The sequence below is a fragment of the Giraffa tippelskirchi genome, chromosome 7 (genome assembly GCF_054371585.1).
Source record: "Giraffa tippelskirchi isolate mGirTip1 chromosome 7, T2T-mGirTip1v1.2.pri, whole genome shotgun sequence".
Classification (NCBI taxonomy): domain Eukaryota; kingdom Metazoa; phylum Chordata; class Mammalia; order Artiodactyla; family Giraffidae; genus Giraffa; species Giraffa tippelskirchi.
Window position 1 is genome coordinate 115265863 of NC_137281.1, and position 25532 is coordinate 115291394.

The 25532-nt window shown below is 36.7% G+C and overlaps 1 protein-coding gene and 1 long non-coding RNA gene across 37 annotated transcripts in view; both read right to left on the reverse strand.

The window, feature by feature from the left end:
- Positions 1–25532, reverse strand: part of TCF12 (transcription factor 12) — a 395492-nt gene that overhangs the window by 338456 nt on the left and 31504 nt on the right. The window lies entirely within an intron of this gene.
- On the reverse strand, positions 1436–10583 carry LOC145513524 (uncharacterized). Its single transcript, XR_014059462.1, has 2 exons — positions 9769–10583; positions 1436–1860 (listed from the first exon to the last, which is right to left on the reverse strand). It is a non-coding gene; the product is annotated as an uncharacterized LOC145513524 (long non-coding RNA).

Below are 25532 nucleotides of genomic sequence, written 5' to 3' on the forward strand. Positions count from 1 at the left end.
ATTTGGAAATAGGGTCTTTGAAGAAGTAATTAAGGATCTCAAGATCACCCTAGATTTAAGAGTAGTAGGCTCTAAATCCAATGACTGGTGTCCTTAAAAGAGAAAAGGTAAATATGCTACCACAAACCAAAAACATCAGAATGCCATCAGAAGCTGAAAGAAACAAAGAAGCATAAGCCCCTAGATCCTTCAGAGGACGTACAGTCCTACCAACACCTTAATTTTGAACTTCAGGCCTCCAGAACTGTCAGGGAATAAATTTCTGTAATTTTAGCTACCCAGATTGTGGTGATTTACTCAGAAGCCCTAGGAAATTAACAGAACTATCCAACAGAACTTTCTGCAAAAATGGAAATTTTCCATCCCTGCCGTGTCTGATATGGTAGCCATGAGTCACATATGGCTGGCTAAGCACTTGAAACACGGCTAAAGAAAACTGAGGATCTGAATTTTTAATTTTATTTAACTTTAATTTTTAAATGTGTCCCCTCCTGTTTGTTGAGATTTTGGGAGAGGGAAAAAATTTTTGGTTATTTTGTAGCTTTCTACAGGTTGGATTTTTCTGATTATATCCAGCGAAGAGCTGTTATTAGTATTTAACATTTTCTTCTGTATTTTCCATAAATTAGTAGTTGAATTTAGATGCTTGATCAGATTGAAGTTCAATTCTTCTTTCTGGCAGGGGGAAGAGTTTTTCATGGGTAGTATTTTGTTTTACATCAAGAGGCAAATGTTCTAGCTGTTCTTCTCTGGTAGTGTTAAAATCCATGATATTCAATGCTTACATTCATTAACTTACCAAGGTTTACAAAGTGATGATATTCTAATTTTATAATTCTTTTCCCATTTGTTAGCTAGAATAGTTCTATAAAAATAAATTTCCCCCTCATCATCTACGTGGCAGCCCAAGGGTACAGTTCTCAAAGGAAAGATAGGATAAGTAATTCTTTCAGCTTTTAAAACAACGACTGGTTCAACAGTATCCCCAACAGTATGACTAGTTATTTTTTAAAAGAGTCATTATGAATTCTGTATTTAAACATATATGTTGTGTCTCAAACCACTGTAGGAATTATTAAAGCTCAAAGAATTCGATTTTCAGCCCATGGGAGTCTTTCTGACAAGATTCCAGTAAACTTTAAGCTTCCTTATTACCTGGTATAACATGATGTTCCAGGTTTATCTTGCATATTTCCTGCTTCAAAGTACAAAACCAGCCATTTTTTCCAAGTATCTCTGACTATTTTTAGTGAGAAACAATATGTAGAGGCTTCAATTTAGATGGAAAGAGAATTCTTTTTAAAAAACCTAATTCTAAATTTTTATCAAAATTGCTACTTGTAATTGGTTATGTGTCAGCTGTCTACCATAAATGCCCAGAACTGCCCCAAATTATACAGCAGTAAACAAAAAATTAGTTTGAGGTTTTACAATATTTTCTTTTTTAATATATTCACACCAGCTATAGAGCAAGACATACTTTATTATGTAATTTGATTTTTTCAGGAAGAGATTCTAATAATTTGAATTCACCAAAAGAAAATTCAATTATTACATAATTAATAATCATTAAAGTACCTAAGATTCACACATATTTTCTTCCTCAAAGTATAGGAGTACAGTTATAAAAAGTATAAGGTTATGATTATATTTAATAATTATACAATAGCAATTATATATTTTAAATGAGGTGTTCAGTAGCAAATCCAATGACTCCAAAACAGCTTTAATTCTTTAGATTACATTTTGTCAACTATAGATAAAAACATGTTGATTACTATTTTTTACTATTCAGTTCAATTTAGTCGCTCATTCGTGTCCAACTCTGTGACCCCAGGAATCCCAAAACGCCAGGCCTCCCTGTCCATCACCAACTCCCGGAGTCTACCCAAACCCATGTCCATCAAGTCAGTGATGCCATCCAACCATCTCATCCTCTGTCGTCCCCTTCTCCTCCTGCCCTCAATCCTTCCCAGCATCAGGGTCTTTTGCCAATGAGTCAGCTCTTCGCATCAGGTGGCCAAAGTACTGGAGTTCCAGCTTCAATATCAGTCCTTCCAATGAACACCCAGGACTGATCTCCTTTAGGATGGACTGGTTAGACCTCCTTGCAGTCCAAGGGACTCTCAAGAGTCTTCTCCAACACCACAGTTCAAAAGCATCAATTCTTCAGTGCGCAGCTTTCTTTATAGTCCAACTCTCACATCCATACACAACTACTGGAAAAACCAAAGCCTTAACTAGACGGACCTTTGTTGGCAAAGGAATGTCTCTGCTTTTTAATATGTTGTCTAGATTGGTCATAACTTTCCTTCCAGGAGTAAGCATCTTTTAATTTCATGGCTGCAATCACCATCTGCAGTGATTTTGGAGCCCAGAAAAATAAAGTCAGTCACTGTTTCCACTGTTTCCCCACCTATTTGCCATGAAGGGATGGGACAGGATGCCATGATCTTAGTTTTCTGAATGTTGAGCTTTAAGCCAACTTTTGCACTCTCCTCTTTCACTTTCATCAAGAGGCTCTTTAGTTCTTCTTCATGTTCTGCCATAAGGGTGGTGTCATCTGCGTATCTGAGGTTATTGATATTTCTCCCAGCAATCTTGAGTCCAGCTTGTGATTCCTCCAGCCCAGCGTTTCTCATGATGTACTCTGCATATAAGTTAAATAAGCAGGGTGACAATATACAGCCTTGACGTACTCCTTTTCCTATCTGGAACCAGTCTGTTGTTCCATGTTCAGTTCTAACTGTTGCTTCCTGACCTGCATACAGGTTTCTCAAGAGGCAGGTCAGGTGGTCTGGTATTCCCATCTCTTTCAGGATTTTCCACAGTTTATTGTGATCCACACAGTCAAAGGCTTTGGCATAGTCGATAAAGCAGAAAGATGTTTTTCCGGAACTCTCTTGCTTTTTCAACGATCCAGCGGATGTTGGCAATTTGATCTCTGGTTCCTCTGCCTTTTCTAAAACCAGCTTGAACATCTGGAAGTTTACGGTTCATGTATTGCTGAAGCCTGGCTTGGAGAATTTTAAGCATTACTTTACTAGCGTGTGAGATGAGTGCAATTGTGCGGTAGTTTGAGCATTCTTTGGCATTGCCTTTCTTAGGGACTGGAATGAAAACTGACCTTTTCCAGTCCTGTGGCCACTGCTGAGTTTTCCAAATTTGCTGACATGAGTGTAGCACTTTCACAGCATCATCTTTTAGGATTTGAAATAGCTCAACTGGAATTCCATCACCTCCACTAGCTTTATTCGTAGTGATGCTTCCTAAGGCCCACTTCACTTCCCATTCCAGGATGTGTGGCTCTAGGTGAGTAATCACACCATCATGATTATCTGGGTCATGAAGATCTTTTTTGTATAGTTCTTCTGTGTATTCCTGCCACCTCTTCTTAATATCTTCTGCTTCTGTTAGGTCCCTACCATTTCTGTCCTTTTATTGAGCCCATCTTTGCATGAAATATTCCCTTGGTATCTCTAATTTTCTTGAAAAGAGCTCTCGTCTTTCCCATTCTATTGTTTTCCTCTATTTCTTTGCATTCATCGCTGAGGAAGGCTTTCTTATCTCTCCTTGTACATGCTAGTACATTAATCCAAATGTTGAAATGAATTTAATCCATTAATCAATGAAGACTGATAGACATGTTGTTTCCTATTTGTACATACTAGAGATGTCTATTACGGGAGGTTCTTTACTAACATTTTATTAATATTGCAAACATTTTTCTTAAAGGAAAATTTAGGGGGACATTTACAAAATTAAACTAAATATATTTCAAGGAGGTCCCTACGAATCACAATTAAACAGCTAGAAGTCTAATGTTTTTAGCAAATGTATTTAACAAATACATTCTGTAAATGGTCAAACTTCAAAAACAAAGAGAGCATCTAAATGAATTTTCTTGTAATATTCTACCTAGCAAGTTTAATCAGTGATAAAATTACTGACTAAAATCATCTAGGAAGCAGATTCATACAAAGGGTTGATATAGAAGAGTATGAATTAAATTAATATATATACATATACACACATATTCATAGACATACATTCACTCATACACACACAACCCTGTTTCATTTATGATTATTTTTATAGATGGATGGAAGAAAGAAAGATGAGTTTACCTGTACTTCAAGTTCCAATCAAACACCATGAAATTCTTTCCTTCTAGCCTTCTTCCTTTGCATATTTAAAACTCCCTCCTCCAACAATAAGAAATCTGGCTTCTATTAGTCACAAAATCGGAGAAGGCAATGGCAACCCACTCCAGTACTCTTGCCTGGAAAATCCCATGGACGGAGGAGCCTGGTAGGCTGCAGTCCATGGGGTCGCGGTCAGACACAACTGAGCAACTTCACTTTCACTTTTCACTTTCACGCATTGGAGAAGGAAATGGCAACCCACTCCAGTGTTCTTGCCTGGAGAATCCCAGGGACGGCGGTGTCTGGTGGGCTGCCGTCTATGGGGTCGCACAGAGTCAGACACCACTGAAGTGACTTAGCAGCAGCAGCAGCGGCAGCTGTCACAAAATATTTATTTACCATGTACTTGACCCTGGTATACAAAGAAAGTAGTTTTGGATTGGCTAACCCATTGCTCTCCATGAAAAAGGAAAGCCTATAAACTAGGCATTTTTTTTAAAATTAATTTATCTATTTTTTAACTTTACAATATTGTGTTTGTTTTGCCATACATTGACATGAATCCACCATGGGTGTACATGTTTTCCCCTTCCAGAACCCACCTCCCACCTCCCTCCCCATCCCATCCCTCCAGGTCATCCCAGTGCACCAGCCCCGAGCGCCCTATATCATACATCAAAACTGGGTATTTTTTAAGAGGTCTCTTGGTCTTCAGCCTTTAGGCCATACAGTCCAGATACTGTGTTCAAAAGTTTTGTTAGTTTGCTCCCATACCAAACCACAAGTAATTATGTAATTCTTTTGAAATCCAGTTGAGTTCATTTGTTTCTGTTTTAGCCATTTTTGTTTTCTGTTTTTTTCCTCTAACTTTATAAATTTTTTACAAACATGTGAAACAATGGCATAGTTCCAAAACTCAGAACCATACAAGAAAGTGTACTCAGTAATGTCACAACCTCCTTCATTCCTTTAATCCCACTACCATTCATTTTTTCCACCCTGTTCCTATTCACTGTGTCCGCAGTTTCTGGCTTATCCTTCCTGTATTTCATTTGCAGATAAGTGTAATTCCCTATGCTGCCTTCTTTCTTATATAAGGTAATATAATATAGATGCTCATTTGTACTTTGCTTGTGGCACTTAACCATATAATCCTAAAAATCATTCCGTATCAATTTATAGAGGTTTCCTTGTTTTTTTTATACATAGGCATTTTGTTTTCACTATTTTACAATTATAAATAATGCTGCAATGAATAATCTTGTCCACATGTACTCTTGTATTGCTGGAAGCAAATCTTTGGGATCAATTTCCAGAAGTGGAACCGCTGGGTCAAAATGTAAATAGGTAAGTAGTTTAGCTAGATACTGCGAAAGTCCCTTTCAAAAGAGTTGTGCCAATTTGCATTCTAACCAGCAATGTATATAGGAATGGGTCACACACATTTTAGTGATGCGGAAAAAAACTTATTAGTCAGTAAGTATAGATAATTCACTTCTTTCCTAACAACTTCACTAAGATACAACTCACATACTTCACAATTCCCATTTAAAGTTTACAATGCAAAAGTTTTCAGTATAATCATAGCTGTGCAACCATCAAATCACCACTGTAATTTTTAAAACATTTTTGCCACACAAGACCCTCAAGAAAACCCAAATCCGTTAGTAGTCAGTCCTCTTCCTCCCTCAAACTACTCCCGCCACCCCTCATGGCCTAGGTAACTACTAATCTATTTTCTATTATAGAGTTGCCTATTCTAGACATTTCATAGAAATGGAATCATGTGATCTTTTATAAGTGGCTTCTTTGATTTATCATGTTTTCCAGGTTCAGCCACGTTGTAGCATATATCATTACTTCATTTTTATGGCAGATTAATTCTCCATTATATGGTATACAATACCTATATTCACCAGTCAACAGCCATTTGGCTTATCTTTTCTTTTTGACTACTATAAACAATACTGATACAAACACTTCTACAAGTTTTTGAGTGGACATGTTTTCAACTCTCTTGGGTATGCACTTAGGAGCAGAACTGTTGGGTCATATGGTAACTCTAGGATTAACATTTTGAGGAATGGCCACGCTGATTTTCAAGGCAGCTTGTACCATTTTATATTCTCACCAACAGGATAACTCATTTTTTAATTTGACTTATTATTGGGCTTCCCAGGTGGTCCGAGTGGTTAAGAATCTGCCACCAATGGAGAAGATGAAAGAGACAGGGGTTCAATCCTTGGGCTGGGAAGATCCCCTGGAGTAGGAAATGGCAACCCACTCCCGTATTCTTGCCTGGGAAATTTCATGGGCAGAGGAGCCTGCTGGGCTACAATCCATGGGGTCACAAAGAGTCAGACACAACTGAGCACAATGTTATTAGAACTGGAATAGAAGGTGATGTGGCAATTGTGTCCAACTTTTTGTGACCCTATGGACTGTACCTCACCAGGCTCCTCTGTCCATGGGATTTTCCAGGTAAGAATGCTAGAGTGGGCTGCCATTTCCTCTTCCAGGGGATCTTCCTGACTTAGGGATCAAACTGATGTTTCTTGGGTCTCCTGCACTGGCAGGCAGATTCTTTACCACTGTGCCACCAGAGAAAAACCCTCTAATAGCTAGCACAAACAAAGTAATTCTAAATGTGATGACTCTGAATACATGACATCTAATACATATATATAATACATGGCTTATGCAATGACAGTTAATGAAGATTATTAAGTTAACGAAATAATTTTGGCCTTTCCAGTTACCTGACCTTTGCTCTAACATGCCTGATGAATCCATTTACTGAAAGAGCACCATTACTTGCTACCAAAGGAACAACACCGAGTTAGTGAATATTCACTCCCCTACAATCAAAAACATTTCCCATGTTGTAGTCCCACTACTATCTTGAGAAAGGATAATTTTTGTCCTTTAACTTGTCTTTAGCATCTCAAAAGCCAATCTTGGTGAAAGAGATCAAGAGTTTTGAGGCCCCAAAAGGAAGGGGACCACAATTCCCACCTCCTTCTGACTTCAGGGATTTGTGGGCAGAAGAGGAAAAGGGATCTAGTTAAGTGTCACACAGAGTCGGACACAACTGAAGCGACTTAGACTAAGTGGTTAGATGTATGTCCCGAAGTGCCTTAGATAACGGACTCCTCTTCCCTCACTCTCTTGCTCTGCAAGGAAGCCAGTTCTTGAGTCATTCTATGCTAACTGGGGGTTCAGCGGTATCAAAATACCAGTTGTATTACCATCAACAAAGTGTGAAAATACCCCTTTCCTCACAGATAAGAATGTTTGTACTTTTAAATTTCTGTCCATCTCACAGGTGAAAACTGGCATCTCAGTGCAGTTTTACTCAGATTTCTATTATAAGTGAGAGTGATTACCTTATCAAATATTTAAGGGTAATTTTTATAGCTTTCTTTGAGAACTATCTGTCCATGTCTTTTACCTGTTTTCTATTTGATCTTTTTCTATTTTATCCTTACATGAGGTATATTAGCCTTTTATCTATGATATATAATCCATATTTTCTCCAAGTTTTGTATCTTTTTGGCTTTGTGGGTTAGTGGGGTTTTTCTGCTGTGCAAAAAAGTCTTACTTTAAATTTTTACAAACTCAAGTTTAACAATTTTTCCTTTTCTTGCTCCTGGATTTTGAGTCATAGAAAACCTTCTTTTTACCCAGGTTACAGAAGAATCCATCCATGTTTCCTTTTTGTAGTCATATAGTTTCATCCTTTACATTAAGATCTTTGGTTCATTTGCAATTTATTTTTCTGTATGATGTGAGGTATGAATTCAATTTTATCTTTTTCCAAATGATTAATCATTTCTTAAAAAGTCCACCTTTACCTCTCTGAAATGTCAAGTTTATCATGTACTAAATTTCCGTATGTCTTGGGTCTATATCTCAATTTTCCTATTCAATTTCACTCTTCTGTCTACAGGACATTAAACAAAAAGTGAATCTGCAAATGAGGTGTAGTTTAAGATTCTTTCCTTTCTAACAGTATGGAGGTTTTTCAAAAAACTAAAAAAACATAAATGCCCCATGATCCAGCAATCCCATCCCAGGCATATATCCAGACAAAACTATAACTCGAAAAGATACATGCTCCTCTATGTTCACAGCAGCACTATTCCCAACAGCCAAGATATGAGAACAACCTAAATGTCCATCAACAGATGAATGGATAAAGAAATTGTGGTATATGTGTGTGTGTATATGTACATATATGTATAGTGGATATTACTGAGCCATAAAAAAACAGATGAAATAATTCCATTTGCAGCTACATGGATGGACCCAGAGATTATCATACTAAGTAAAGGTAAGTCAGAAAGAGAAAGACAAATACCATGATATCACTCATATGTGGAATCTAAAATATGACACAAATGAACTTATCTATGAAACAGAAACGGACTCACAGACATAGAGAACAGAATTGTGGTTGCCGGAGGAAGGGTGGGCAGATGAGGGTTGTATCGGGAGTCTAGGACTAGCAGATGTAACTATTATATATATATATAATGGATAAACAGCAAGGTCCTACTATATAGCACAGGAAACTATATTCAATGTCCTGTAATAAACTATAATGGAAAAGAATATGAAAAAGAATACATATATTCATTTGAATCACTAAATCACTTTGCTGTACACCAGAAACTAACACAACGTTGTGAATCATTACTTCAATAAAAAAAAAAATCCTTCCATTCTATATCCAACACTTTAAAAATAAACTTATACCACATCCATAGTCAGTCACTATTAAGTGAACATGATAAAACTTATTGGCCTAATCATATACAACTGACTGATTATTAGGATTTGCTGATTTACAAATATTACTTAAAACTTTTGTCCATCAATTAATTGATACTTCATAGAACCATCAGGCAGATACTGGCCTAGTTTGAAGAGCAAAATTATTTAATTACATGTATTTGAACAGTTTTCTTAACTCTAAGCGTAAATAGTTCATAGCTCCTCCCCACCTTTCAATATCAATTTTAACCATGACAGTCACAGATTTATTACTAGATTTAATAAAAGTCATATAGAGAAAAGTAGTAAAATGAAGACCATGCCAGTATTTCAGTCATATATTTCTAAAAATAGGAGTCATACTAATAACCTAACATACGTCATTTTATCTCCTTTTCCTATGAGCTGTCCTTGCTTAGCTGTAAATCCATTCCCTCTACCTGTACACTTGATCCATCTTCCTCTGACCTACTCAAACAATTCTCCCTCTCCTTATATCATCAGTTCCTTTTTCTTCCTAGTGACTCATTCTCATGATCATATAACATGCTGTTAACTCAATCCTAAAAAAGATAAAAAATTTAAAATTGCTTTTAATCCACTTACCTCTCCCCAACATCACACAGCTATACCCCTTTTCTATCTTTCCTACAAGATCAAAATTCTTGGGTAAAGAACCTATACTTGCTGTCTTTACTCTCTATTTCCCCTTTCCCAAATCCCCTCCCACTAGAATTTTGTCCCCTCCACTGTACCACAACTGCTTCTTTGGGAGTTGTAAATCAAGTGGTCAACTCTCAATCCTCATCTTAACTGATTCATCAGAATCATTTAATACTATTAGTACCCCCTCTTCCTTGAAAGACTCTCTTCATTTGCCTTCCATGATTCCAAACTTGCCTTGTTTCCTCCTGTATTTCTGGACATGCATTCTCAAGTCCCTCTTGCTCATCACCCTAACTTCTAAATGCTAAAGTACATACACAGTCTTTTGATCTCTTCTTCATCTACATTCACTCTGATCCCATGGCTTTAAATTTCATTTATACTCAGATGTGTACAATTTAATAGTTTTTAGTATAATCACACCTGTGCAACCATCAAATCACCACTATCCATTTTAGAACATTTTCATCAAGCCACACCCCCCAAGAAATCCATATCCTATTAGCAGTCAGTCCTCTTCTCCCCACAATCTATCAGCCCAAAGCTCAGTCTAGATAACCACTAATCTATTTTTCTATCTTCATAAATTTGCCTATTTTGAACACTTCATCTATGAATTGTACACCTTAAATGTGTGAACTGCATGGTATGTGAATTATATCTCAATGAAGTTGGTATAAAAGAAGTGAATTACCTATTCTTGGGGACTAACAATAATTTTTCCCATCACTAAAATGTCTGTGACCATTACTAAATATCACTGGGAAGAATGCAAGTTGGGCTCAACTCTTTTGGAAGAGACTTTGGCAGTATCTAACAAAACTACCTATGTATTTGCTTTTTGACCCAGAGGTTCCACTTCAGGAAATACATCTCGAAGATGTGCATCCAGCAATACAAGAGTACATATGAACCAGATTATTCAGTGCAGCATTATTTGTAACTGCAAAATGTAGAAACAATATAAATGTCAATACAGAGAAGGGTGAGTTCCAAGTTGGGATCGCCAGCTCATACCTCTAACGAGTATCTCAGAATAGAATATCCAATTACCTATTAGAATCTCCACCTGGATGTCTAATAGGCATTTAACATGTATCAATGTGGATTCCCAATCTTATTTCTAACAAAAAAAAAAAAAAGGAAGGAAGGAAGAAGAAGAAAATGGATGTGTTCCTCCTTCAGTCTTCTCATTTCCAATTAATAGTAATTATTCCTTCTGTTGTTGATGCCTAACATCTATCAGTCCTACTTTCAACCTATGTTTAAAATTTAACCATGTGTTCTACAGTCTCTTAATTGGCTTCTTCTTTCTATACTATTCTCTATACAGCAGCCAAGGAGATACTGTTAAAGCATTAAGTCAGATGTCATTCCCTCCAATAGCATCCCATTTCATTCAGTAAGTCAATCCATGTTACTACACTTTCAGATATCTATTTATTCAAATTAACTGAAAAGCAATCTATCAATAATTCATCTTAGGTTAGTGCTCTAGAAGTAATATTATACAAATAGATCAAAAAGAAAATAATGGCGGCCACCTTTTTCAAATGCTTCTAATTAAGCCCAAGCCAAAGAAATAGGGATCATAATTATATTGCTTAGTAACCAATAAGTAGCTCAAAACTTGATATATATTTTTATCTAGAAGAGATAACTTCTAGATATCTAGACTTAAAACAGAAGTTCCTCAATTAATTAGCTTAATATGAAACAACACACACTTCGTGGCAATTCCACTATGGTTACTGTGTTCAAGTTCCCTCGGATAAGAAGAGCTCCAATGGTGAGATTATCCACCCTGATATGATCTCCATTTCTCACCCTGGTGAGGCTGAGCTGAAAAAGCTGGGGCAGTACCCCTATCCAATCCTCAATAATGAGCATCCTCTATGAATTTTTTTTGAACCCAGAATAAATCCTAATCAGTTGGCTCCCCACTTCCTCTCCTCTGAGTTTAGCCAAATCCCTTATTAGTACAGGTCAACAAAAAGCCAAGAGAACCACAGTGAAGGAAGAGACACATCTGGTCCTCGGCAGACAGCTCTGCCTGTCCACCTCACTCAATGAACTAGACAGATTCACAAACACAAAAGACAGAGAGAAAGGTAGAGTTAAAGAAAGGCTCAAGCAAGAACCATGAGTTTCAGGAACTATACAGAACTCTACAAATTAGGAAACTAATTCTGTTCCCTACAATACCAAAGAATGTTCCTGACAAGAATTTCTCATCAACATAGTCCTCACTCTCAATAATCAAAAGGGATGATTTAATTTTTTTCCTCTTTCATGTACAGAAATAGGCTTCATCACATCCAGACTGACTAGAATGTATTCAAAAGGATATTTCTTATCACAGAATATTAGAGTTTAATGCAACAATATCATTACCAATAATTATAAATTTAATCAACTTAATCCATTCTATGCCAGAACATTTATATTATTTAATAAGCACCTGATATACCTTTAATTCACAATTGGCTGGCTTTAAAGTTCATGTTCAAACACATTTAATATGTACAAACCATTTATTTTGATATCTTCTTAAATATATTCTGCTACTATGTGAGAAAAATATGTTTAAAAATTTTAATGTCAGAGTCACCTAAAGGAGAAATGACAACAGCCCTTATATTTCATATTCATATATCAAGTGACTGCAATCAACTATACCCAGAAACAAAGAGAAAATAATCCAGAAAAAGCTTAAACAGAGGGATGAAAGTCACTCCCGGGTCTATTTTCAAATAGTAACACAGTCTCTGATTTTAACAATATTTACCTGCCTCATTAACCATAGATCAGTTTTTAACAGGTTAGGTTCACAAAACTGAATAAATATTTCACAACATTAAAAAAGTAAAAAACTGGTTAGTCCTGCTAAAAATTCACAAATAAAAAATTAAACTGCCACGTGTAAGTGTACAGTAATCAGGAAAAGATTCACAAGGAATCAAACAACCCTATCAACCTTCATCATGAAATAATACACTGTCACTCTATTAGAGCAAAGTACAACAAATATCCGTGACCACATTAAAGATGGATAATTGGTAACGTTTAAGAAAATAAAATTCGCAATATATTTTATAAAGATTTTAATCAAAACTATTAAAAGTATTACTTCTTAAAGAAAATTCATATAAATATAACTTATGCTATCAGAAACAATGAGGAACTATATGTAAATCATTAACCATCAAATGATTAACTACAAAAGCTTCTTTAATCCACCTGCATTAAGGGACTAATAACTATCCTATCAATGGTGAATATCCCTAAACTTTCATCAGACCCAAAGGATGCTGGCACTCCCCTAAGGCTCTAGGCATTTCCCCAGACCTGCTCGGTAAACAAAGACAAAGAGCTAAACACAAAGTATTGATTTAATTATGTGGTTCAGATATTTCCTCAATTAACAATTACTTTTAAAAATAGAAGATGAAGTTTAACATTTCTAGGCATAAAATGCAAGCAAATAACTAATGAATTCTTTTTCAGATAGAAAATAAAATAATCCTAAAATACTTGATTCAGTAGATGGCATATTATCTCCCTCTTCAGTCATAGATTAGGAGAAAATATTCTAAGAGTTTTTATAATATCAAAAATTACCCTATTTTACATTAGTCTAGTCTAAAAGTGGGAACTGTAATTTTGCATCTGCAGACAACTGTGCTGCTTAAAACTCGGCTATCATTTCAATAGCTTTTAATAAACCAAAATAGCAAACCTTTCATCTGGTTTCTGGTTCCTTTCATCTGGTTCCTTAAAAGTTTTATCAGCATTTATTTCTTCAAAATGAGAAGAACAAAAAAACTCAACACATAGAAAGATTCAAGCTAGTCATTCCTACGTGAGGAAACTGAGTGTAATATAGAAATGACATATGTCCCATTCTAAACTGTCGTTCCACATAAAAATTAAGTCCTAGTACCCAAAGTCATTCACTGAATTACTAAATTTACTTGCCTCCTAGGCATCAAGAATGATACCAACTATGTATCATTCTTTAAAAAAAACTGAGAAGTCATTCAAATCATTTTCTGAGTTCTTCAGTTTGGATGAAGAATTGTGGTTGGAAAAAAGATCTATATACATTATTACCCCTAGGAACAAACATTAAAAATAACACCGCATCCTCAAGATAGTACACTGTTTATGACAACTATATATACAACCTAATAAAAAGCTAAAGTCTATTATTTGAATATAATTTCTGATCATTAATAGCTCAAATTAAAACCACTAATGAATTAGTTTCCACTAAGTACTAACCATCTTTGCATGAAATGTTCCCTTGGTATCTCTAATTTGCTAGAAAAGATCCCTAGTCTTTCCTATTCTATTGTTTTCCTCTATTTCTTTGCACTGATCGCTGAGGAAGGCTTTCTTATCTCTCCTTCCTATTCTTTGGAACTCTGCATTCAAATGGGTATATCTTTCCTTTTCTCCTTTGCTTTTCCATTCCTGTCTTTTCACAGCTAGTTGTAAGGCCTCCTCAGACAGCCATTTTGCTTTTTTGCATTTCTTTTTCTTGGAGATGGTCTTGATTCCTGTCTCCTGTACAATGTCACCAACCTCCATCCATAGTTCATCAGGTATTCTGTCTATCAGATCTAGTCCTTTAAATCTATTTCTCACTTCTACTGCATAGTCATAAGGGATTGGACTTAGGTCATATCTGAATGGTCTAGTGGTTTTCTCCACTTTCTTCAATTTCAGTCTGAATTTGGCAATAAGGAGCTCATGATCTGAGCCACAGTCAGCTCCCAGTCTTGTTTTCGAGATACCAAGGAAACATTTCATGCAAAGATAGGCTCAATAAAGGACAGAAATGGTAGGGACCTAACAGAAGCAGAAGATATTAAGAAGAGATGGCAAGAATACACAGAAGAATTGTACAAAAAAGTTCTTCACAACCCAGACAACCACGATGGTGTGATCAGTCACCTAGAGCCACACATCCTGGAATGTGAAGTCAGGTGGGCCTTAGGAAGCATCACTACAAACAAAGCTAGTGGAGGTGATGGAATTCCAGTTGAGCTATTTCAAATCCTGAAAGATGATGCTGTGAAAGTGATGCACTCAATATGCCAGCAAATATGGAAAACTCAGCAGTGGCCACAGGACTGGAAAAGGTCAGTTTTCATTCCAATCCCAAAGAAAGGCAATGTCAAAGAATGCTCAAACTACCGCACAATTGCACTCATCTCACACGCTAGTAAAGTAATGCTTAAAATTCTCCAAGCCAGGCTTCAGCAATACGTGAACCGTGAACTTCCAGATGTTCTAGCTGGTTTTAGAAAAGGCAGAGGAAGCAGAGATCAAATTGCCAACATCTGCTGGATCATCGAAAAAGCAAGAGAGTACCAGAAAAACATCTATTTCTGCTTTACTGACTACGCCAAAGCCTTTGACTGTGTGGATCACAATAAACTGTGGAAAATCCTGAAAGAGATGGGAATACCAGACCACCTGACCTGCCTCTTGAGAAACCTGTATGCAGGTCAGGAAGCAACAGTTAGAACTGGACATGGAACAACAGACTGGTTCCAAATCGGAAAAGGAGTATGTCAAGGCTGTATATTGTCACCCTGCTTATTTAACTTATATGCAGAGTACATCATGAGAAACGCTGGGCTGAAGGAAGCACAAGCTGGACTCAAGATTGCTGGGAGAAATATCAATAACCTCAGATAGGCAGATGACACCACCCTTATGGCAGAAAGTGAAGAAGAACTAAAGAGCCTCTTGATGAAAGTGAAAGAGGAGAGTGAAAAAGTTGGCTTAAAGCTCAACATTCAGAAAACTAAGATCATGGCCTCTGGTCCCATCACTTCATGGCAGATAGATGGGGAAACAGTGGAAACAGTGAGAGACTTTATTTTTCTGGGCTCCAAAATCACTGCAGATGGTGATTGCAGCAATGAAATTAAAAGACGCTTACTTCTTGGAAGGGAACTTATGACCAACCTAGACAGCATATTAAAAAGCAGACACATTACTTTGCCAACAAAAGTCCGTCTAGTCAAGGCTATGGTTTTTCCAGTGGTCATGTATGGATGTGAGAGTTGGACTATAAAGAAAGCTGAGCACGGACGAATTGATGCTTTTGAACTGTGGTGTTGGAGAAGACTCTTGAGAGTCCTTTGGACTGCAAGTAGATCCAACCAGTCCATCCTAAAGGAGATCAGTCCTGGGTGTTCATTGGAAGGACTGATACCGAAGCTGAAACTCCAATATTTTGGCCACCTGATGCGAACAGCTGACTCACTGGAAAAGACCCCGATGCTGGGAAAGTTTGAGGGCAGGAGGAGAAGGGGACGACAGAGGATGAGATGGCTGGATGGCATCATCGACTCGATGGACATGGCTTTGGGTGGACTCAGGGAGTTGGTGATGGACAGGGAGGCCTGGCATGCTGCGGTTCATGGGGTCGCAAAGAGTCGGACACAACTGAGCAACCGAACTGAACTGAAGTACTAACCATGTGTCTGGTCCTTTATTATAAGACACAGAATAGAGAGCCCAATTCCTGATCACAAAAAGCTTGTTACTAAGAAAATTAGTCCAATCCACAGCACAAAACACAAAAACAAAAAAAATGAGTAAAATCATATTAAGCTAAAAGAAGATTCAATATGTAAATTCTAATCTAGAGTCTGGGAAGGAAAAGATTCCTGGAAGTTACAGCGGTTGGTGAAAGCTTAATTAAAAGAAAATGAAGTCTGAGAAGGAAATTATGAGAAATGAGAAGGCATTTTATTTAGAAAGAAAGAAAAATGAGTGTTTAGAAAGAAAAATGAGAAAGCATGCCTCACAGGATTGATGGCTCAGAAGTAGGTCTGAATATCCACAAGAGCAAAACCATGATGAAGGTTGAGATAAGTGGAAAACGGGGAAAGTTGGTTAGATAAGGATCTTGAAAAGAGTAGGCAGATCATGGAGTTTGAGGATTTTTTTTCCATTACATTTTAAATAATATCAAATTCTGAACTGAATACTTCGTTTTACACTGCCTTTTATCTACTCTACTTTTAATATCAGAACCTATTGGTATTAGACTGCATTACACCACAATGATTTTACCAAAAATTGAGACACTATTTGGCCAGCCAAAACATCACAAGCACATGCTTGGAAACTTCGGTTCCTGAAACATCATACACATGATAAGAAAATCTCATGTAAATATTTGTTTTGAAGGAAGATTAGCATTGAGGGTGAAACAAAATGTATTTGCCCTCAAGTTAAAGCTCAAAGTGAAATGCTTATTTTCCTTGACTGCTGGCCGACAGTTGTGTGCTGACTGGATCCTTTCCTATCAAAACACCCAGCACTTCAAAAGACCCAACCACTCTGCCAAGATTTCTGCCTTCAAAGAGCTTTTGTTGCCATGGCAATCTCATGTTCTCCAGGAACCAAGTTAGTGGCACCCTACCATACATACATGAACAATATTCAAACTCTGATTTCTCCTTGAAACACAGGGTATATCCCCTTTCACAACTGTACCAATTTTCACTTGCTCTAATACAAGGAATCAACAGTACCTGACAGTTTATGTAGAACCAGTTAATTCAAAATAAACAGCTGCATCCAGAAAGAGGGAAGGCAGGATGAGGATGGGAACTCTCTTTTATATTATAAGGCAGATGTCCTAAAGCATGAAGGCCAATGAAATAAAACACTGAGTCCAACTCAAACCTGATCAAAGATTTCTCCCTTTTCAAATATCTCAAAACATTTTTCCTACAAAAAATTAAAGCAAAGAAAAAAACAGTATAGGCATAGTACTGTGGTTAAGAATGTCTCCTACTCTGACTGAAGATTTAACACCTTATCAAAACAAAGCTAAATTCAGCCTAAAATTAAAGCTTTCCTTAGTTAGAAAGAGCAGAGGCTCTAAAACTATTTCCATACTATACTCTGTCAAAGTTTCATGAAAAAATACATTTGCTAATAAATGACACAAGAGGAAAAACCACAGCTAGAGTTCAAGAGTATGTTTCTAGATGTAAAATACTTCTGACCTAAAGAAATTGTTTTTTCATCTCTATTCAACTTATACCACTCCACATTTCCAAACGGAGTAAGCTGACTTCTATACTCTAGTAGTCCTCAAGTTTGACTCAGACTGTAAATTCACCTGCAATGTGGCAGACCCAGGTTCAACCCCTGGGTCAGAAAGAGGCCCTGGAGGAGGAAACTGCAATCCACTATTGCATTCTTGCCTGGGAAATTCCATGCACAGAGGAGTGTGGCAGGCTACAGTCCATGAGGTCGCAAAGAGTTGGACATAACCAAGCGCCTAACACAGTTCTCAAGTTAATAGCAAAGACCATGAAAACAACACTCAAAAATCAAGGAGGGTAAAAAGGATTCCGAAAATAACCTCATTCTAAGAACTACATGTGTTCCTAGAAAATAAAAGTTAAGAGTAAGGGGAACTTACGCTAAATTATCTTTTGAAATTGATTTTCATTACAATTTCAGAAAATAATCCTACAAAGGGCTAAAAAAAAAGGTTAGACTCAATACATCATTACAAATTAAATTTGTAATATTTTTTCCAATATGCAGGCTAAGAGCATTTAATTTTCCTATATAAACTTTATCAAACACTATAGACTCTCGACTCTTGTAATTTTAATGCACACACATTAACGAACCCAATTCACTTTCACTTCATTAGGAGTTCTGAATTTCTGAAAGTCAAAAGCTGTTTATATTATCGTTCCAAATATTTGTAGAATTCCAGAGCTGCAACAGAGTTAAAGATGTCTCAAGTGTTACAAATTTATATCAGAAAGTAACCTGAGAGATTTACTAACAGTAACAACCTCCTCTTTCTTTTCAAAATGAGGGGTCCAGGGAGGTTACATCATTAACTGGAAGAACTTTCGCCTTTTTGATGTTGTGGTTTTTGCTTTTGTTTTTATATATATTCTAGTTTCTCTCTTTACATTTCCAAGATATTATGGATTAATGTGGATTAAAATGTCTATGGGTTTCCCTGGTGGCTCAGATGGTAAAGAATTTGCCTGCAGTGTAGGAGACCCAGCTTCGATCCCTGGGTGGGGAAGATCCCCTGGAGAAGGGAATGGCTACCCACTCCAGTAATCTTGCCTGGAGAATTCCATGAACAGAGGAGCCTGATGGGCTATAGTCCATGGGGGTCACAAAGAGTCAGACATGACAGAGCAACTAACACTTAAGCTGCCTTTTTTCTTTAAAGGTAGCAGTCTGTCATGAGTTAAAGGTCCTACTCTCTGTGACCCAGTGGACTGCAGTCGCCAGGAATTCCATGGAATTCTGTCCATGGAATTCTCCAGGCAAGAATACTGAAGTGGGTTTCCATTTCCTCCTACAGGGGATCTTCCTTATTCCTTAGCCAGGGACAGAACCTGAGCCTCTTGCATCTCCTGCATTGCAGGCAAATTCTTTATTGTCTGAGCCCCCAGGGAAGCCCAAGTTAAAGGTCAGCGACCCAAAAGAGCAAAGGTATTTGCAAAAACAAAAAAAAGTTGTATGAGATCTTTTATCAAATACAGGAAAATGTGGAGTGGAGTTTAAATTTCAGTATCTCTAGCATTTTGCAAAGCAAAAGACCAAACCTATCCCGTCAGATATGCAAATCCAATCATTTTCACACCTTGCAAAATAGTAAAGAGAAACTGGCACTTTGAAAACTTTTAACTACTAAGCTGCGGCTTTCAATTTTTTAAAAACCACAATCCACTGTCAAATACATTTTATATCACCATCTAGTGTACACAAACGTATATTTAAATAACAAACTAAAATTTCATAAAAAACAATCCTCTAAGTACAAATTACATTGTCATGACTTCTGTTCCATTTCTTTATCAGGCTGTGTGAGATGGACTGAAGTGCCTTCTTAACCCACTACAAAGGTAATGGTCTGCAGTTACTGATACACAGACTCAAGAACAGTTCGCAGAGGCATTCATTCCCCCTCATATCTATTAGCACTATGTGCACAACACTATCTGTTTAACTATATACTCTGCTAGACACTGAACCATAAGATTCAGAGACAGCTTATACAAGGTTAACTATAGTCTTGTACTTCAGTGGTTTTTATTTTAACAATGAGGTTAGATACTAAGGGGGAAAAGACAGACATGTTAACCCATTTACTCATGAAGAAAGTTTTCACAGGCTTTTTTACTAAAACATGTTTACAAAGACCCAAAAATGTTTATATTTCTATTACAATTATTAGCATAGTATACATATTCTCTCTTGATTAGATATATGGAGCTACACTGACCATATTTAAAACATCTTTATTATCCTCAAAGTACTTTGCACAGTGCCGAACATACAGTAAACACTCACTGAACTAATGGTTTTATCTAATCTCAAAGATTAATTTATATCACACAGAATTAGGATAAGGCACAATAAAACAGCTTTGCAGTAACAAAAGTACTTTGGATATAGCTATCAAAATACCTCAAATATCAAAGCAAATCTCTGAAAGTCTACATTTTGCTCCATTCATCTGTAAGACCTCTGAAATCACTCAAAATAGAACTGATTGCAAAACTGACTCAAACAGAATTCCACAGTACTAGTGCTAAGATAGATGGGGAAACAATGGAAACAGTGACAGACTTTATTTTCTTGGGCTTCAAAATCACTGCAGATGGTGACTGCTACTGCTATTGCTAAGTCACCTCAGTCGTGTCCAACTTTGTGCGACCCCATAGACGGCAGCCCACCAGGCTCCCCAGTCCCTGGGATTCTCCAGGCAAGAACACTGGAGTGGGTTGCCATTTCCTTCTCCAATGCATGAAAGTGAAAGTGAAGTCGCTCAGTCGTGTCCAACTCTTAGTGACCCCATGGACTGCAGCCTACCAGGCTCCTCCATCCATGGGATTTTCCAGGCAAGAGTACTGGAATGGGGTGCCATTGCCTTCTCTGCAGATGGTGACAGCAGCCATGAAATCAAAAGACGCTTGCTCCTTGGAAGAAAAGCTATGAACAACCTAGACAGGATATTAAAAAGCAGAGACATTACTTTGCTGACAAAGGTCCGTCTAGTCAAAGTTATGGTTTTTCCAGTAGTTATGCATGGATGTGAGAGTTGGACTATAAAGAAAGCTGAGCGCAGAATTGATGCTTTTGAACTGTGGTGTTGGAGAAGACTCTTGAGAGAGTCCCTTGGACTGCAAAGAGATCCAACCAGTCCTAAAGGAAATCAATCCTGAATATTCACTGGAAGGACAGATGCTGAAGCTGAAACTGCAGTACTCTGGCCATCTAATGCAAAGAACTGACTCACTGCAAAAGACCCTGATGCAGGGAAAGACTGAAGGCAGAGGAGGAGAAGGCGAAGACAGAGGATGAGATGGTTGGATGGCATCACCGACTCAATGGACATGAGTCTGAGTAAGCTCTGGGAGTTGGTGATGGACAGGGAAGCCTGGCGTGCTGCAAAAAGTCAGACACGACTGAACACCTGAGTACTAAGTCGCTTTCGGTCGAGTCCTACTCTGCTATCCTACGGCCCATAGCCCACCAGGCTCCTCTATCCATGGGATTCTCCACGCAAGAATACTGGAGGAGTTTGCCATTTCCTTCTCTAGGGGATCTTCCCAACCCAAGGATCAACCTGTGTCTCTTGAGTCTCCTGCATCAGCAGGTGGGTTCTTAACCACTAGCGCTACCTGGGAAGCCCATTCCACAATGCAGTTATTATTAATAAATGACTATTAAAGAAATGTGTACTAGTTAGGAAATTTTAATTTAATCATTTCCTTTCTCTTGCAAGTTAATTTATCTAATTCAAATTCTTTTTTAGATACATCAGAATACAAATAACATATTTGACAGATGCATTTTTTAACAACTTAGAGATAGTGATTTTGTCTGTAAAATAGATATACATTGCATTTTGTCGTAGCTACTTATTTTTATTTTTCAGATTAATTTGGTTACGTCAAAAAACTCAACAATAATTCTGCAGTTTCTAAGACCAAAGTTAACTGAAACAAATACCTGTGAACATCTATTCAATATTTGCTTGCATCATCACCAACACATGACCTGTTTTTAAACAATTTTATTAAATGGTAATAACAAGCATAATCTAATCAAGTAATAGCATAAACATTTAATACTTGAATGTGAAATTCTTCTTAACAATTAAATAGATTAAACAGCCAACTCAAAACAAGAAGGTGGCTTAGATGGTAAAGAATTCGCCTGCAATGTGGGAGACCTGGGTTCGACCCCTGGGTTGGGAAGATCCCCTGGAGAAGGGAACGGCTACCCACTCTGGTATTCTGGCCTGGAAAATTCCACGGACTGTATAGTCCATGGGGTCACAAAGAGTCAGACACAACTGAGCCACTTTCACTTTCAAAACAAGAAACTTAAAATACTGACTAAACTGTCCCTAATTTCTCAATTTATAGACTAGACTCTGAAGAAAATCGGTTTCCTAAGTGTGGAAGGTCATTTCTCCTATAAAAACTGGATTCTTGCTTCCATTTTTCATGAAGATAGGTGGTTAACTAACCTTCACAGACAGTCTTCAAAAGCTCTTACCAAACCTTTGGACATTGCTCTCTACAAAAAATAGCTCTGACATTCACTGAGGAAAGGGGAGCACTCTTTTTTGTTAGACTGTAAGCTAGCTCAGCTATGCCACCTGCAAGAGGTTCCCCTTGAGTAATGACAGCACATGTCTGTAAGGAAACTACCTGAAGTTGAAGAAAGGGTAACCCCTAAAGATAAAGGTAAAAGTGCCAGGCACAGGGCCAGTAAAAGTATCTGCTCCCAGTAGTGAGATTGGAAAACTTCATGAATCTTGGAGTAGAGTACACAGTTGTGAGGAATAATCAACTCAGACCGAGCACTGTTCTGGACCCACCTAACAAATCTAAAAAGACCAAAAAGTATTAAGATGTTTCAAAGCAACTTAACTACATCCAGAATAAGGTTCAAGAATATTTTTAGTAATATAAAAACATATTGCACCCAGCAAGGTAAAAGCACAATGTCTGAAATCTAATAAAAATACTAGCCATACAAAGATACAAAAAGGTAGAAAACATACATAAAGGGAAAAAATCAATAAACTCCAGCCAAACTGACTAAGATGTAAGAACAAACAGAGCAGGACATTAAATCAGTTACTATAATCTACCCCATATGTTCTGAAAGTTTAGAGATGTGGAAAATATTAGAAGACACAGATCAAGCTTCTAGAGATGAAAACGATAATGTAGGAAATGAAAATTACACTGAACAGAATTGATGGAAGACTTTCAGATTAAACACTGCAGAAGTAAAGGCAGTAAACTTGAAGACACAACAAAAGAAACCATCCAATATGAAACACAAAGAGAAAAGAGAACTTTTTTTAATGAAGTCATCTGTGGCACAGCTCCACGTCCTTCTTCCCATATAACTGGAATTTCTGAAGGTGAGGGGCACAGTAAATTATCTGAAGAAATAAGTTTCCAAAATTGCCCAAATTTTACGAAAATTATAAACCCACAGATCAAAGAAATTCAACAAATATAAAGCAAAAGAAACATGAAGACACGCATATACAAAGTCATGTCATAATCAAATTGCTCAAAGCCAGTAATTTTTTTTAATCTTAAGAGCAAATGAAGAAAAAAAAACACATTACACAGAGAGAAAGAAAAATAAGAATGACATTAGATTCCTCATCGGAAATTATAAAAGCAAGAAGACACTGGATTAAATCTTTAAAATACTTAAAGAAAGAGGTGCCCATCTAGGTACAGAATTCTATACCTAGCAAAAATACATTCTTAAAAACAAAGAATAAAAATCAAGAATTTTTGAGGTATGCAAAAGCTGAAAGGAATTCACTACCAATAGATCAGCACTATAAGAAATACCAAAGTTCTTGAAGCACAAGGAAAACAATGCCAGATGGAAATGCAGATCTACCCTAGGAGCAACAGGAATGGTAACTTCATTAAGGAACATATATGGACTGTTCTTATTATTTAAATTTCTTTAAAAGATGATGGACTAAACAAAAATAACAAGTGATGAGTTTATTACATATGCAAAAGTAAAATGTATGGTAACTATAACACAAAAGTTGGGAGAACTGCATGTACATTACAGTAAGGTACTTGAACAGTAATCATGAAATGACATAATATCACTTAAGGTACAAAAGATAAGTTGAAAATGTATACTACAAATTCTAACACAACCACTAAGTTAACAACATAAAAGTTATTCCTAATAAGGTGACAAAGAATACAAAATAGAATCATAAAAATATTCAATTTATCCTAAAGAAGGCAGAAAAAGAAGGAACAAAGAACGTACTAGATAAACAGAAAATAGAAAGATGACAAATTTAACTCTAACCATATCAAACACCACATTAAAATTTCTAGTTTAAAACCAAAGATTTCAGGCTGGATAAAAATGCAAAACCTAACTACATGCTGCCTACAATAAAGGTATTTTAAATAGAACAAAGTGAAAAGTAAAAATAAGGAAAGGGGGTACAACACTAAAACATCAAAAGAAAGCTGAAGTATATTTATTAATATTATGTGAAGTTATAAGTGAAGAATATTACTAGGGATAAAGGAGGCCATTTCATAATGATAAAACAGTCAATTAATCAAGAGGATATAACAATCCTAAACATTAAATCATGTTACAGAGCTTCAAAATATATGAATACAACCTAATAAAACTGCAAGGATAAGTAAAAAATTCATAATTCTTGTCAGATATTTCAATTTCCCTCTCTTAAAAATTGGTAAATCAACCTGACAGAAAGTAAGAAAGGACATAAATGACCTAATTGATACTTAGAAAAGAATACAGATTAGAATCCAAGAGCAGAACACCTGCCAAATAAAGTCATATTCCAGGCCATAAAATAAGACTCAATACATTTAAAAGGGCTCAATTCATACAAAATATGTTCTCTGACCATAATGGAATTAAAATAGTAATTAGTAACAGAAATATCCCTAAAATGAATATTCTCCCTGAACATTTGGAACCTGAATAGCAATCACTTCTAAATAATTTGTGGGTGAAAGAAGAAATCAAAAACAAATCAGAAAACACTTTAAGCTAAAGAAAAATAACTACTCAACATATCAAAATCTGTGAAGTGTTACTAAAAAGGAGTACTTGAGTACTTGAGGAGGCAGGAATTTATAGCACTAACAGCCTATATTAGAAAATAAGTCTCAAATTAATGACTGTGTAATCCATCTAAAACTGAAAAAGAAAAAAGTACACCTGAAGTAAACAAGTGAGAGAAGTCGCTCAGTCGTGTCCGACTCTTTGCAACCCCATGGACTGTATGTAGCCTACCAGGCTCCTCCGTCCATGGGATTCTCCAGGCAAGAATACTGGAGTGGTTTGCCATTTCCTTCTCCAGGGGATCTTCCCAACCCAGGCATCGAACCTGAGTCTCCCGCATTGGAGGCAGACGCTTTAACCTCTGAGCCACCAGGGAAGTAAATAAGAGAAAGCAAATAATAAGGTCACATTGAAATCAAGGAAATGAGAAAAAGAAAACCACTAAATCCAAGAGCTGGTTCTTTGAGAAGATCATAAAACCACTTTTAGTCAAAGTGATTAAAGGAGAAAAGAAAGAAGAAACAAAATAGCAACATCAAGAATAAGAGCAAGGACATTACTACAAGTTCTACAGATATTAAAAAGATAATAAGCAAATATTATGGAACAACTCTATTTAATACATTCAACAACTTAAATGACATAAACAAATTCCTTGAGAAACACTAACTACCAAAGTTTAAACAAGAAGAAATCAATCATTTAAATAGCTGAATTTGTAGTTTAAAATCTTTCAACAAAAACAACCTCCAGACCCACGTGGTTTCACTGGTGAATAACAACAAATATTTAAGGGAG